The sequence below is a fragment of the Octodon degus genome, unplaced genomic scaffold, assembly GCF_000260255.1.
Source record: "Octodon degus isolate 3935 unplaced genomic scaffold, OctDeg1.0 scaffold00019, whole genome shotgun sequence".
In the NCBI taxonomy this organism is placed as follows: domain Eukaryota; kingdom Metazoa; phylum Chordata; class Mammalia; order Rodentia; family Octodontidae; genus Octodon; species Octodon degus.
In genome coordinates, this window is record NW_004524595.1 from 11967067 (window position 1) to 11983865 (window position 16799).

The 16799-nt window shown below is 46.8% G+C and overlaps 1 pseudogene; it reads left to right on the forward strand.

The window, feature by feature from the left end:
- The first annotated feature begins 15914 nt into the window (after positions 1-15914).
- LOC101592116 lies at positions 15915-16494 on the forward strand (annotated as a pseudogene).
- The last annotated feature ends 305 nt before the right edge of the window (positions 16495-16799 follow it).

A 16799-nucleotide genomic window follows, 5' to 3' on the forward strand; every position in this document is an offset into this window, starting at 1 on the left:
CTGTTGCTCATCCAGGTGTTCTGAAGTTCCTCTGTAGACAGTTCCTCTCAGTGCTCCTCCACCAGTTTCTCAACACCAGCATGGCCCACCTGCCAGCCTACTGACTGCTATGGTGACAATATCAGTCACAGCATCCACTGAAGGCTCAGGCTCCTTGTTACAGTCTTCAAAGTCCCTATCCTGTATAATTATAGGCTACACTTTCTTCTAGGCAGATCTCAGTGTCCTTAGACAGACGTTGGCCCAAGATTTCTCAATTACTGTAACCACATACAGGAAACGATGTTATAATGCTCCTTCTAGAACTCTTTAAGGGTTAAAACTGAGACCATCTCTAAGCACTTCAGGAACAATTCTTTGGTGTATAGCTACTTAAAGTTAGCTACAAGCTGTTCCACAGGATGCAATAAAGGAGTTAGGTAGGAGGAACTCAACTGACAGCCATGGGAATTCTTCATCCAGTTCTTCTTCCAAATCTCATGGGCAAGCAGGAGCATTGTCCATAATGGGGACAGCCTTGAGTAGTAAATCTTTGTCTTCTAGATGCTTCTTAACAGTAAATAGGACAGACAGCCTCCTTGATCCACTCCAGAAAAGCATTCTTGTTACCAAGGCCTTTGCACTAGATCTCCATCTAAGCGATAGCCTATTCTTCATGACTTCATGTTTTTGAACACTCTAGAGACCTCAGAGTAATAAACCAAGAGAGCTTTATCTTGAGGCTACCACTCCCGCTGGCAATAGCAATAGTTAGCCTATCCTTCATGGTCTTGTGGCCTGGCATTTTCTTCTCTTCCTAATGTAAGTTCTCCAATGCATTTTCTTCTGGAAAGTGCCAATTTCAACACACCTGAAAACCTGATAAGAGCAAAAGTCAGTTCTCTATGTCATCATGTTAAAAAGGTATATGTACTTTTCAGCAGCCCTTTTATCAGCACTGGCTGCTTCTCTCTGCCTAGTTACACTGTGAACCGCAGTTCTTTCATTAAAATCATGAAACTACTCCTCACTGGATGAAATGTTTCACTACTATCACCCATTGATGGATTATCCTTTATGCGATCTGTGGGAAGCCGTTATTAATAAAGATGCTGTCACAGTTGGTTCAGCTCTCAAACTTTATTATGTACAGCACACACAGACCTGACAAGGTCCACCACCCTCAACTATCTAGTCTCTTCTGCCTCTCGTGGGCAGGGTCAAGCACTTTTATAACAGTAGGGTAGCCAATCAGATCTTAGCAAAAGGTGTAAGCTGATAGGTTAGGGTCATTGGTATCTAGGCAGACATCATTTTTACCAGGTTGTTTACGTGGCATAGAGAATCCGGAAGCAGAAAATAGGTGCCATTTTAGGGTGCGGCTGGGGCAGCTCCTCACAGCGATCTACATTTGTAGCCCTAGCTCTTTCGCAAATTATAGATGCAGGTAGGCTATAACCTGCCACAATGCTGATCATCACTTCCTCATCTGAGTAACACCTTGACCAACACTAACTTCTTTATACAAATATTTTCTCCACAAGATTGTCAAGATGGTGGATTTCAACATGCTTTACATGCTAGCAAGATTGGCCACACAAACACTGCCATCATATTTCTCCACAATTTCCTTATTTTCTATTGTGATCACTTTCTCTACATTTCCTTCCTTCTTAGTTTCTTTTCCAGCTTTTGAGGGCCATTTTGATAGCAATAATCATAGCAATTATATAAAGCACTGACCAAAATCACATCTACAAACATGCCCATTTGGGTTCAGACTGACATTTATATGCACTTAAAAACACTTCTGGCATTAGGAGTATCTCAGTTACTTTTCTCTTGTTGCTGAGACAAAATACCTGATACCCAAAATTAAGGAAGGAAAATTTTATTTAGCTCACAGTTTGTGGAGGTTTCAGTCCATATTCAGCTAGCTCCAAGGCAGAGTGACACATGGCAGAGGATAGCAGGTCTTGATGGCAGAAAAAAGCAAAACAGAAAGAGCAAAAAGGGAGAATGAGGCACAGCATCAGAGGCAGAGAGAAAGCCTCTCCCTTCCTTACGCAGCACTCAGGCTACCCACCGCAGGCTGGGTGTACCATTCACCCCTGTAATCCCAACATTGCATCATGAATTAATCACAAACTCTAAAAGCCTGCTCTAGTGACTACATGAGGCTTTGGGAAGACACCTAGGTTCAAACCATAACAGGAAGACTGTTTATAACCACACAGGCAGCCAGCATCCAGGTCATAACTGAAGATTTTTATTGCAAATTAAACCTAAAATTCCAGTCATAGCCCAAGTCAGCATGTCAGCCTGATCAAAACTGAAGAGCCCACTGTAAATCATCCAAATGGCACCATGCTAGAATAAAGGCCTCTGCTTGCCAGCTCCCAGCAAGCTCAGATACAGTGGGGCTGGGAGATGCACCCCAAGGCAACCATTCTCAAGACATAAACCCAAGGCATAAATCCAAGGAGACACAAGCGGGCAGGCCTGCAGGAGGAAACAGATGAGCCCATATTGCAGAAGGGTTGCCGATACCACTGGAATCAGGGTCCAGGGAAGACTTGCTACCCAATCTTTGTCCTCCCTGACTACACATAACCTCAGCCTTTCTGAAGAACTTGAGAGAAACCAGACAGAACATTGGGCCTTATGAGAGAAGGGCAAGGTCCTAAAGGGAGCATTGGAGAGGGCTGTGCCAGGCGTGTGTGGACAGGCTACAGAAGGGAGTTGAGTGCCCAGGGTCACAAGCACAAGTGTTAGCTTCCCAGGCCTTCCCCAAAGTTGTAGCACACCTGTGACATGAAGCAAAAGATTTCAACAGAGCAGTTTGTTAGAGATGACTTTCTGGTGGTACCTCTTCCAACACACCAAAACTCCATTTTTCTTTTCTTTCTCATTGTTTTTTTGTTGTTGTTATCAAATAGTGTGACTCACATGCTGATTTCTTCCTGGCCCCAAAACTTCGTGTATTTCTGTGCCTGCATGCCGTTATATAAATTATCTAGTATTAAAAAAAAAAAAAACTATGAGGGCTAAGGAGATAGCTCAGTGATATGAGTGCCTGCCTGGAAAACATAGTGCCCTGAGTTTGATCCCTGGTATTGGGGGGGAAAAAAAAGTCTAGTTATAGGGCTGGCCAAATAGTTCAGTGGATTATGCACCCGCAAGCAGATGCAGAGAATTGAGGTTCAATCCCCGAGCCTGCCGGGCTGGCCCTGCCCGCCCCCAGGGCATGCTGAGATGGCAAATGAGACTGACCATGGTGGTGCACACCTGTAATCCCAGCTCTTGGGAGGCTGTAAACAGGCGGATCACTATGAGTCTGATTTAGTAGTAAGATCCTGAACACCCTGTAGACTCTTTCCTAAAAAATTATACAGAAAAGCTATGAATTTCTCTTTTTTGAATGACACCTCCACATGCCTCTGTGTAAAAATGGCCCCATTGAAATGTTGTGTGCCCTCCATAGGAAAGAGAAGTCCTCAAGCTCTGCTCTAGCACACACACACACACACACACACATTCACGCACGCACATACACACATGCATTCCAGTGCCAGGCTGGCCCGAGGTGGAGGAGAGCTGCTTCCCATTGCATCATGAGGCTCTCTTTACTGGTCCAAGATCCCCGTCCACCCAAGGTTATTGGTGTCTGTTGGGATTCATCTGCAAAAGCAGGAATTATAGACCTTTACCTTCTGGGCAGGTTCCATCTTTTTTCTAATCCTTCTGGAACAAAACCAAAAACTTAAGTCCTCTGCTTACGAACCAACATAACTTCGCTGCCACAATCAAGATTTGTGCATCACTAAAAATGTAAAGAAATGGCAAATCCCCGGGTCTCACCCCAGTCCCCCAATCTGTGCTCCAAACGCCTGTAACATTGCAAGTGGAAACCAGCATGGTGGGAACCACTTACAAGACAATTGCCTGCTGAAAGTAGGGAGAAGCCTCCAGGCTGACCTGCTGCTCATAGGACTCTCAGTCCTGGCCTTTGCTTTGGCTGCAGCCTAAGAGTGCCCTTCCTGGAGCCTCAGTTTCCCAAACAATAAAATAAACCTGAAGATTCCTTGCAGTTCTAAATGCTGGAATTCCGTACTCCAAATGCTGAACATTCGTGATCTTTATTTTAGGGGAAAAGAACTTTATTTAAGCCTTCAAAGTTGTCAGATTAGACTAATAGTAATGTGGATGACATTACATTGATTTGAGGCAAAGTGAACAGCCTTGTGCTACCACAAAGTGCTACTGTGTGCTTTTGATGAAGAACAGTGGAGACATTTCCTTTCCTAGGGATGTATATCTTCAGCATACACTTTCTCTCTCAGCTTTATAGATGAAATAGCACTCTGTCCATTTCTTGACAATGTGAGCAAATCAGGGGGGTCCTTCTGGTTCACCTCTGATGTTTACACCCCAGATTCTCAGACAGAGAGCTGGGTGGAGCAGGTGGTGCCTCAGGAGGTAGCGGCCTGTGTATGAGAAATCCAGCTTTCATCTTAGATGATGGCGCCTCGGGTCTCAGCAGAAACGTGGGGCTCTGGGGAATCTACCCCACAAGCTTCCTATGGCAGTTTGAGGCCATCACAGAAGGCAATATGTGGCCATTGCCCCTGCAGCATGATTCATGCAAGTAGGGCTGAAGGTGGTTGGCAGCAGGAGTGACACCATCAGTGAACACCTAACGGTACCAGCAAGCATAAGCTAAACTGCAGTCATGCTGAAAGACAGTTGATTTGGAATCCTTCTGGACCGATGCAGTTCATAAATTGAAAAGTGGCTGCTGAGGGCCTGTGATCCTACCTAGAATGCTACTGTTTAATGTGGAAAAACGCTTCTGAGAAGCCAAGAAAGAAACAAACATTTGACGAGCGGACTTGAGTGTGTTGGGTGAGTCTGGTCACGTCACCCAAGGCCGCTGTAGCCTTATCCTTAGCTTATTCACAGGCTGTTCAATCAGGCTCATCAGGGACCCACAGGACACAAAGTGCCAGGTGCTTCAGGTCTCCAACAAGGGACAAGCTTTGCTGGGGTGAGGAGGCCAGTGGCTCTTGGAGGCTATTTATAGTTTTTCCACTGTGAGGCTCAGTGCTAGTGACTGTCCTCTTGGTTTTTCTGCACACACAAACACATTAAGTCCTAGAAACAAACTTAAACTTGGGGAATTCTACGTGATAAGAGAACATAGACTAATCGAACTATTTATAAAACCTTGTCAACGCACACCAGAGGGAGGAGATCAGCCAATGACAGTGACATTCTGTGATTTCTTAACATGTTCTGACCACCCTTTTCTTATTAAACATTCAAATCCTCTCCATGCCCTCTTACACACAATTACACAATTCTGTCATCTGCTCACCCACTGAGGCCCAGTAATCCAAGACACATGCCCAGTAATCCAAGACACAAACACTAGACATCCTCAGGTTCTGGTTCCACCACACCACATGCTGCACACAGCCACACACACCAGCCACACCTCCTCACATGGAGGCCAAGTGTGCACAGCTACAGTCCCTCTGTGACTCCTGCCTCGGCCTCAGTTCCAGACTCCTGAGCTGTCTTGCTCAGCCTTGGCACTGAAACCTGCTTATCCAAAAGCTTTCTGGCCTTAGCGAACCAAGACAGATGTCAAAGTGAAGACAGAGTTTTTACCCTAACCGTAGAGGAAAAGCCTCTCCTTGCCATGACACTGCCTGAAGTCCAGGCCTGGCCACAGCTCTGGCACCTGAGCTCCCACCCCACTGCTGCTCACCATCGCCCTCCTGGCCTTCTGTGGGCCAGAGCTGGCAACGCAGCAGCCTGGTCATGACAGCCTCCCTCTCATGGTACCCTTCTGCCCACACTTGGCTGTCAGCCTCTCAGCCCCTACAGTGCTACACAGATGCCAGCTCAAGCTGGCTCCTGGCTCTCGGTGGCTAAGTATTTAGGGATGTTGCCAGGCAGGTACTTAAAAGTTGCTGTTTCAGAAGTGCTCCTGGATAGGAACACTTATTCCTCAGAAACTGGCAAAGGCAGAGTGTCAAAAATGAGGGTCTTGCTTTTCTGTACTTCTAACCCATTATTTTACTTGCTTGCCATGTAGAAATATTTAGGCATGAAGAAGACAGGATTCCTCTCAGGACTCCTCTCAAAAGCTCACTCTGACAAGCCTAAGCAGAAGTGGTTTGGAAGGAAAGACACTGATCAGGTAGTTGTAGCACCCACAGGAATGTGCAGAGTCAGGATCACCAAAGTTGGAATCCAGGGGCAGAGCGGAGCATGCTGACCCTACTCATCTCCATGCCCACCACCACTGGCCTTGGCACAGCCCTGTCCACCTGAGAAAGCTCTGCATATCCTGTGTCTTGGCCTTCTTCACTCCAGTGCAGAACAGGAAATTGTGAGTCATGAGTGGTAACCACAGTGCATGGTGCAGATTTAAATTAGAAACAATATTACAGTAAAAGACACCTTGTCACTAACCCCCTCACAATACCCAGTATACGTCTGTGATCTCCAATCAGAGGTACACAGCACAATGTCCTGGCCTTTTCCACTCTATAGCAGAGGTGGAGAGCTCAGATGCTCCCGAGTTTCCCAAACTGACAAATACAGAAATACCTTCTATGGAGCTACTCCCTTCCTACACGTTGGCTACAGAGTCAATGAGCCTAGAAGATGACTGTTCTCTGACATCTAATCTTTCTCCCACGTGGGCAAAATTGACCCTGTCCTCCAACTACCCAATGGTAATTTTTACAGCTGAGAGCTTCCTTAGAGTCTGCCAGTCCTCCCAGAAATGGGCTGCCACCCCAGGTCCCTGGAGCGCCAGGGCATCTCAGTCCCTTACATCTCTAGGAGGATCAGCCACATCCGACATTTCCCTCCTATCTGTTTGATTCAGTTCAACTGAGGGAGTGGGAGTAAGTCTTAATCACATGCATTAGTGGGAGAGTTAAGCATGGATAATACAGAACAGCAGGTAACCCCCAAAATATTTCCATGTGGCTCCAGGATATAACATATGAGTCATTAATTATACAAAGGAATTAGAGTTGCCTATGTAAATTGTGACCACACAATGGATGGAGGCAGGGCTGCTACACAGTTTTGACTCCAGGGGTAACTTTCAGCTAGATGGATTACAAAATGTATGGTGTCCCTCGAGAGTGCCCTGCACAGCTCATTCATCTCTATGTGCAAGACTGGGTAGAAGCTGATCATGGCTCTGTGAGCAGGAAGAGGACATGGTAGGAAGAAACAACAATCAAAGACCACACACAATTGACCATAGCACTGGGGGAAAGATAGCACAAGAATCAGTACACAGCACACCTTCTCAGACAAATACAAATAACCTATAATAACTGCACCAGCACAGTCATAGGGACTTGTGCTAATTCATACAAAGAGAACCAGAGAAGGACCTAAGGACTTGCCAATGTTTAACTATGTGAAGGAGAACCAAAAGGTCTAGGGTCCTTTGATTACGTGAGACCTGACTGGTACAGCTGGTGTGCCAAGGGAGGCAGTGCTGCTGACAGACAGGTGGGAAGAACCCAAGCTATTCTCAGTTGGCTCGACCTCACTGGGCTAGGCAGAGAGCAACACATACAGGCTGCACTCCCGGAAGGCACGTTCCCTTATGACATGCAAAAGGAACTTCCAGAGTAACGAGGACCCGATGCAGGAGACTTTGGTCTCTAAGTGATCCCATGTTTGCAGTCTGTTGCTGATTTTAGCCAGAGAGACAAGGCAATACTGAGTGCCCTACCTGGTTTTCTGGTCTGCCTGGCATTGGAAAGCAGCCTGGCTTCCACCACCCAGCACGGCCTTCTAGGACCCATCAGTTTCAAAGCTAGGCACATCCCCTGAAACCCTGGACTCCAGTGTGTCTGGAAAACATGCCCAGGAGTCCTTAGCTCTGGTGGCGCTACTGAGCAGAAATGCCCAACCCACCTAGCCAGGGTCTTGGCCCAGAGAGAGGTCACTCAAGTTGTGGGGCTCCTCAGCAAGGCCACTGTCCTTCTCAGACAAATCCAGAGGCCTGGACCTGGTCCTGCATCTGTGCATGCCCAGACAGTGCCAACCCCAGCAGAAGCTCAGGATCCTGCGTCTCCAGGTCCCTCCTTCCTGGCCTCATCTCAGAGTCCTCATCCCTCAGGGTGAGAAGGGTAGGCACCAGGCAGGGCCTGGTAAAAGTTTAGACATGAAAACTGAAACCAGGTTCCAACCTGAAGAAAACACAGGAACAGGCTGTCTAGCACTGAGAAATATCGCTTCAAGCATGACACAAAACACTAATATCCATAAAATGTGAAAATAATTCAACTAAATTTCTATATAATAAAGAAAAAATTTTAAGAAAACAAGTGACAAGATAAATGAAAGCCTGGGAAAATATATTTGGCATTCATATCACAGGTAAAATACTAGTTTCTTTAATGCTTATAAATCTCTATGGGAAGTTGAAGCAGGCAGAGTAGTGATCAAAATCACCCTTGTGACTGGCACCACTTAGTGTGTAAAGACTGGGTTCCCAGATCGATCATCAAGTCATAGGCAGTTCTAGGAGCCAATAGACCTTACCTGGAAGGTGCAGGACTTGGACCACTAAGCTTGGGGCATAGCCAAAGGCCACCAGTAGCACTTGTTCCCTGCAGATCCCCAAGGCAGGCAAGACAGAGCAAGGGCTCCACACACCTGCTCCTCCCAAACTTATACATCAGATAATTTATCCTTCTCTCCACATTAGAGTGAGTGGACCAGGCTCAGAATAGCACAAGGCTATTAACTGATGTTTTGTCACTAAAAATTATAAAGCTTGGAGAAAAGAATCTTCCTTCCTTCCAATAAGTCCCAATCAATCAGTAGAAAGAGAACAATAGTACAGTAGAAAAATAGAAAGAGGAGATGAACACACACCATGGAAAAGGAAACTCAGAGGTACACAGGCATGCAGACACACACACACACACACACACACACACACACACACACACACACAATAGAAACAGAGTGACTTTTACATTTTTAAAACATTTATCACAATAAAAGACACAATGTCACTAACTCCCTCAAAATACCACCTTTAGCATTTACATACTTATCGCTTTGTTCTTGTCACTTTTTGAAGCAGGCCTGGAGTCCTCTTCTGTGTTCTCAGTTGCACTGTCTTATTGTCCTGAATCAATCCAAAACATTCACGTTTCATAGTCATTTTGATTTTGGGCAAGGGAGAAAAGCCACAAGGTGACAAATCCAGGGCACAAAACGAAGGAGAGCACACTGTGATATTTTTATTTGACAGAAACTGCAGTAAATGTTTTGAGAATTGATTTAGGACATTGAAATAATCACAAAAGCACATCTAAAAATGCTCATGAAAGAGGAATTCCAGAACTGCTCCGGAAAGTGGCAAGATCAGTAGATAGATGTGCCCAAATCGAGGGGGAGTATTTGGAGGGGACTGATGGCAATGTGTCTTTGACTGTAATAATTCTTTAAACATATACCATACGCTGCCCTTGTATACAGGAAAAATGCAAAGCCACTGTCACTGTAGAAGAATCTGAATGAAAACCACAATGAAATAGCATTAGGATTTAGCAGATTACCAAAGGTTGACAAATTTGTCACCACCCCATGTTGGCACAGGTGCGACGCAGTTGCCAACAGACATCACAGTTCCAGAGGCAATGGTTCTCAGACCCTGCAAGGGCACTTCTAGCCACGCATCCTACTAATTTTTGACAGCTGGTAAGCATTGGAGCACTGCTTATATAAATGCAAAAGTTGGGCATTGGGGCAAACAGTAGAGAATTAATTGTGTACATTAAAGTGTATCAGCATGACGTTTTCTCTCAGCTTACACCTAGGTATCTCACCCAGGGTGAAAAGAACATCTTTCCTCTCCCAGGATCTGGCCCACCCCTGCTGGGTGAGGGAATAGGGCACAGCTGTGGTGCCCCTCAGGAAAGACGGCTGCTTGCCTCATACTCTTGTGTCTTTCTTGTCAGGTAGCTGCCTGCCAGTTTTCTCCCACAGAGACAGCCCAGACGTGGGGAAAGAAGCCATCCAAGCAGGGGAAAACGAGCAAAGCAAAGCTACAGAGTTCAAATGACCTATGAGTTTGAGAAGGTTCTAGAAGGTATGTCAGCTAACCAGACCAGTCATGACTACAGACTCTGCTTATTTCCTCTGCTGTCTACTTGGCCCATGCTTCATCCTTTTACTTAGTTCTACCACCAAAAATCTCCCCATTAGAAATCTATACCATTGATTTCTAAACACTTGAAGGACCCTTAGAAGGAGGAAAGCAGGCTACCTGTTCTTCCCCTCCCAGTGTGAATTTTATTAGATACTCACTGGGATAGGTTACCCTAGAGGAGCAGAAGATGGGCACATTGGTTTAGGAAGAGGCTACATTTTGAGCTGAAGAGGGCAGCTGGGAAGCCATCAAGACTGTGGGTAGGAGCAACCAGAGGCCAAAGCAAGCAGGCACATGGAGGAGACAGGTGTAAAAGCTGGTAAAGACAAGAACAAACTGAAAGGTGTGACTTCTAAATCCTCACAGGAGAGACAGACACCACTGAGGAAAAGGCAACCTGGGGGCTGCTGCTCAATGCTCCAATGAAGACAAAAGCCCTTGAAGCCATAGTCTCCAAACACTCCCTCCCCAGCTCCTGTGCTGGTATTGAAATAACCCTTCCATCCTGGAGAAATCAAAGGAAATCTCTGAGGAAACCACAGCAAAATCAAGCTCGCACACTGGCCATCGGTCCCCAAGCCACACACTGGGAGCTGCTGCCTGCTGCAGAAGAGCAAGCACCATCGTGTGTGGTCTGACTGGGGCAAGAGGGATGGTATGGGCCCTGGGGAAGTCACACCCAGTGAGCAGCAGCTGGGAATCTAGTGCTGCACAGCTCTGAGCTGGGCTTCAGAGCTTGTGTGTAAAGGTACACACAGCAAGGGCCTACGGAGGAGTAGGCACTGCTTAAGACTTGGCTGGCTCTGTCATTTTTGCCATGGACACTGAGTACTGCAACAGAGAGGAAGAGGGACATAGCCTTACCCTTTCTGTGGTGCCCTCCAAACATGACTGACTCCCTTGTCAGAGGCGATGCGCCTTGCCTGCTAGGACCTCTCTTGTTCTGTTCTTCTCCCCAAAAGACCAGAAGTTGCAAACCTACCAAGAAAGGGGGGCTCTCCGGGGGCCAGCTGGTGCTGGTGCTTAAAGTGTAAGCATCACCGGACTAGCAAGCTGGAGAGTGGGTGGTTATCAAACGCTCAATTTCAGGTTTGTAACAAACACAATTCCCACAGAATAAAACCCACCATGTGTACCCTCCACAAGTTGTAAGCTCTCCAAGGTGAGTTGCATTAGAAACTATAGTAAAGATAAAACTAATGGAAACAACAGCACTGCAATTAACCACCAGAAAATTCTCCAAGATATAGAGATAAAAATAGAGAAATAAAATCTTTGTAATAACCCCACCGGGGAGGTACTACTAGTTAGATGTTTTACAGGTAAGAAAACTGCCAAGAAATTTCTTTTTCCCCCCAGAGGATTTGGCTGGGTTCACTGTGTAGTTGGACACATGACCAATGAAAACTGATGTCTTCCCACTCAGAGAGGCAAGGCATGGCCATGACAGGCCACATGCACTGTGTAAAGAGTTCTGCGCTTGCCACCTAGGTGGCCTTGGGCAAGCTCCCAAGCCATGGGGCTTCTCACCCGTGGGAACATAAGAAGGATGGAAGTGGTCATTCAGGCCCACAAGACAAACTAAAAATAGGGCCTTAGTGTTCATCTCAAAATACATAAGCTAAGCCATTTAAGTGACAAATAATTATGCATCACAGTTCTGGGGCTGGAAGTCCAAGACTGAGGCTCCAGCAGGCTGGGTGTCCGGTGGGGTGATGAAGACCTCTTCCTGGTTTGCAGGTGGCTGTCTCCTGCTGAGGCCTACAAGGTACAGACAGGGGTAAGAGTAGTTCTGGTTTCTCCCTTTGCAGATAAGGCACTAATTCCACCATGGGGGCCCTCTACTCTCATGACCTCAGTCAAACCCGTTCACTTCCCAGTCTCTAGTTCCAAATACCATGACAGTAGGGAGGAGGGCTTCAGCACAGGAATTTGGGGAGGACACAAACTTTCAGTCTACAGTGGGGCTGATGGATGAGGACCGCCTAACTGCTGCTGGACAAGGCATCTTGAGAGAGCATACCATGCTTATCACACACCCTCAGAGAAGCGGCCCCTCCCTTCTGTCTGACCACCTGCTTGTTGGCTAAAGGCGTGTATTGTAATTCTAGGGAACCTCGGGCCCCTGTCCCAAGTCTCCATTCCCAGACCATTGCGTAGCCCAAGCCTTCACACCCATTCTTCAGGGAGAATAAAGACTTTGAGCCCCAGCCAGAGGGTAACTGGAAACCCTTTACTGGTTCCCAGATCTACCCCCTGAGGACCTGCATATTCTAGCTTGTTATTGTACTCATTTGCTAAAAGCCAAATAAAGACCTTGCACCTGAAAGACACTGAACCTTGTTTGGTACTTGGAGTTCCAGGGTGTGAAACTGAAGGTTAATCTTATCCTGCTGCTCCAGGGAAAGAGCTAAGGAATCAGAGAAACCTCTTTCCAAAGCACACAGCTGGCCCTGGACATCTTCCCAGCTCTGCAGGACGAGGAAGGGTGGGCCACTGCACAAGGGCTAGACAGCCAATATCTCCCTCGATGAGAGCTCCAGCCAAAGGAAGCCCACAACCCCAGGTCTCTGTCAGTCCCCAGGCATGGCCAGCACTTTGGCAGCAGTGCTCTGGCAGCATGGAGTCACTGCTCACTGCCAGTGAGTGGCGGCACTTTCACTGCCTCTAATGAACATGGTGTATGGCTACCAGGACCATACCAATAGCCAGAAGAGCTAAGTGATCAGAAACCCAGGTGCCTATTGTTGCTCAACAGCCACCCGAGCTGATCATGCTAAACAATTACCACTGATTATAGTTATTTCTCATAGATCCAGGGCTTGACAGACTCCAGCCAGATAGTTCTTCCTCTTCCTCCATCATGATCAGGTAGTGGCTGGGGCAGGAGATATCCTTCAGGTTCACTCAGTTGCACATCAGTAGTGAAGAATCGTAGGACTGCGCTTGAGTATGGCCTCTCCCTTTGGGCTGGGCTTCCTTCCTTTAGTCCCTTCTAATGTTCTGCTCTGTGATGGGAGATGCAGGAGAATGAAAATCCTTAGACCAACTTATCCTCCCTTTCTCAATGTGGTCTCCACTGGGAGATGGTGCCCAAAAATCAAGAACTACAGATCTATAGGAATAAGACAAAGACAAAGGCAATGAGAGGAGGTGGTTTCACCACCAAGACAAGTTATAAAGAGTGGGCTATAACTTTGACCCAACTGATGCCAGCAATGGAGGTGTTGGTCTTCCCATTGTTGTGTTTGATCTGTTCTATCTTACTGTCAAACTGGGGGAGTAAAGCAGGTGGTGAAAGTGGTGTTTGGACCCAGAGCAGGAACAGAGAGAAAAGATACAAGGTGAACTAACTTTTCCCTCTCCATTGTTATTAATCATTTATTCTTCCCATAGGGAATATATATCTGTATAAGAGTGGCTGAGCTGACCAGAGATAGTGCATGGATGCAAGGAGGCCCTCTTGAAGGCAGTGGGGGGCTGGCACAGCCATGAGGGAATTAAAGCCAAATCTCTAGACAGTTCTGAGAGCTCTCCAGATCCAGCCAACTGAGTTGACTAGATGAGCCCAAACCATCCGAGCTGGTCTGAGACTGAGAAGCAGGTCAGAGAGGACCTGAAGCAGAGGGATGGTGTGTGTTTATTAGACTTCAGCCTTGCAGTGTCCCAATGAATCAGACTTTCTGCAAAGCTGTCTGATCTCTGCTTACATAACAGCAACCTTAGAAAGGATTCTTGGAATCCTCACTTAGTGACAGACGCTCTACTAAGCATTTTCTCTGCATGTTTCCTTTAATGCTCTTAACCCAATAAGAGATTTTTATCTCTATTTTTGAGATGAGAAAGCTGTGGTTCAGAGGCAGGGAAGCTGTGCAGGAGTAACAATTAGGCGGCAGAACCAAGACTATGAGCTCCAGTAGAATGACTGGATGAGTCCTGTCACCTTAGCCGCTCCACACCACGCCCAGGATGACCCTGTGGGGTTGGTGTTCTTTTCTGTCTTCTTCCAGCCTAAAATGGAATCTAACTGACTTTCCTGGGGCCAAAGCTGGTGAGTGTCAGGGCAGGAATTCGAGCCTGTTTTAATTTCCACCCCGAGCTCTTTCTGAAGACTGTTATTTGGGCATATGAAGTAGGAGTGGGAGCTCTCTCTGTCAGCCCAGACTGGCCCCATAGAAATTTAAAGAGGAAAAGCATACAAAACAGAGCTCAGTCTAGCCCCCAAGAAGGGAGAAGAAAACAGATCATTACTGTAGGCAAAGGGCAAAGCAGGGATCAGTGCTAACCAGTCACCATGCCCAAATTTTCGCATTACAAAATAAAGTCACCTTTTTATTTTTATAAATTACCTGTCCCAGAGTGGGAAGGGAGCAGGTACACCCAAGAGTTAAACACCTGCTCTCCTCACCAAGTGCTTCCATCTGCTCCCTGGCCTGGCACATGTCTCCTGTTCCCAGGGCTGTTTCAAAAGGGCCTTCCTTAGCTGAGTCCAAAGAAAACAATCATTTTGATTACAGAGAGGCGCATCTGCTAGCCTGGATTTGTGGGAGATCCCATAATCCCTGAATTTTACCTCCTATTAGCCCTCTTCTCCAGGAAAGAAATGTCCTGCTCTTTAAAGTCGAGGCCATAAAATAGTGACAGCTTCACTTGCAAACAGAGTGGATTCTGGAACATGAAACAGCCCTTCAGATAAAATATACAACTCAGGTGTGGGAGTGGAGAGTTGGGGGTCTTAAAATTCAATCAGTTGTGAGTTACATTTTATTTTATGACTCTAGCTGGGCACTTCCCTACTGTAGAACATCACTAATTCCAACATTTTGGACATATTTCCCATTAGCCTTTTATTTGAAATTTTATGCTTCCCCTCATAAAAACCTTCAGCAGATTAATGTGCTTGAGATGTTTATTTATAAGCACAGATGGTCTCCCTTCGACTTGTTTTTATTGTTGGGTTGCCTGAGTGTGCCCTTTGTGTAGCAGCTAAAGGGCGGGACAGCAACCCGGCAACTGGCCTCATCTCCAGGGGATGAGGGGACAAGGGTGGGGGCAGGACATCAGATGGCTGTGGAGGTTTGCTGTGCTGGAGGCAGCCATGGCTTTGCTTTGTTACATGTTTGGGGGCTGTGTGGGAATGGTTGGCCTGAAAGGGCCCTCCAGGCTTCTTCCTCATCACCCACAGGGTCTGGTCCTCTGGGCTGTTCCTCTCAAGAGAGACTGTTCGCCTGGAGCTATTCTTTGAGCTGAAAGGGAAGACCAAGTTCCAACTAAGGTTGCCCATACTATTCTCTTCTTGGGTGAATAGTCATCACTTCTTCTATAAGATACAATATGTGGTAATCAAAGGTCTTGTAGGGCTGGGAAGATAGCTCAGAAGTCTAAGTGCCTGCCTGGCAAGCACAAAGACTCAGATTGCATCCCCAGTATCCCATGCCCTGCAGGCCCTGAAATCCTGGGCTCAGTGTGCCCATCAGCGAAACCGGGTGTGGTGGCGCACACCTATAATCCCAGCGCTGGAGAGGCTGAGACAAGAGGCTCACTATAAATCCAAGCTGCATAGTGAGACCTAAATAAAGAAATAAAGGATTTTTTAGAAGGTCTTATAAATCTCTAAATTATATCATTATTTCCTCCATCTTCCTGCTTCATTATTTCCATGCTGAAGGTGAACCATCCCATTAAATTTTAAGGCCAGCCTTTTGCTGCGGCGGCCGCAGCCAAGAGTATGCTCAGGCTTCAGAAGAGGCTGGCCTCCAGTGTCCTCCGCTGTGGCAAAAAGAAGGTCTGGTTGGATCCCAGTGAGACCAATGAAATCGCCAATGCAATTCCCGTCAGCAGATCCGGAAGTTGATCAAAGATGGGCTGATCATCCGCAAGCCTGGGACTGTCCATTCTAGGGCACGATGCCGGAAGAACACGTTGGCTCACCGGAAGGGCAGACACTTGGGCATCGGTAAGCGGAAGGGTACAGCCAACTTCCAAATGCCGGAGAAGGTGACCTGGGAGCACAGAATGTGAATCCTGCGCAGGCTGCTCCGGAGATACCGGGAATCTAAGAAGATCGACCGGCGTATGTATCACAGCCTGTACCTGAAGGTGAAGGGGAATGTGTTCAAGAACAAGCGGATCCTCATGGAGCACATCCACAAGCTGAAAGCGGACAAGGCCCGCAAAAAGCTCCTGGCTCACCAGGCCGAGGCTCGCAGATCGAAGACCAAGGAAGCGCGCAAGCACCGCGCCTGCCAGCCAAGAAGGAAGAGATAATCAAGACCCTGTTCAAGAAGGAGGAGACGAAGAAGTAGTGCTCTGCATGTACAGAGAGTGGACAGGTCCCAAATTAAAGAGCTCTTGGCCTTTCAAAAAAAAAAAAAAAAAAAAATTTAAGGCCGGGTATTTATCAGGCTTAGGTGTATGGCTTCACTAAGAGCCACTAGATTGTACATTCCCATTGTGCATTTGGCTTCTCACGTCTCCTGTCTTGTAAGAAAACTCTATTGTATATCACCAGTAAATATTCCCAGCCTCTGTTGTCTTCCCTACTAGGACAAGAGGCATGCTTGCCCTTTGATGGTTAAAAAATTCTGCCCTTTATTGGCTTCTTTTCAAG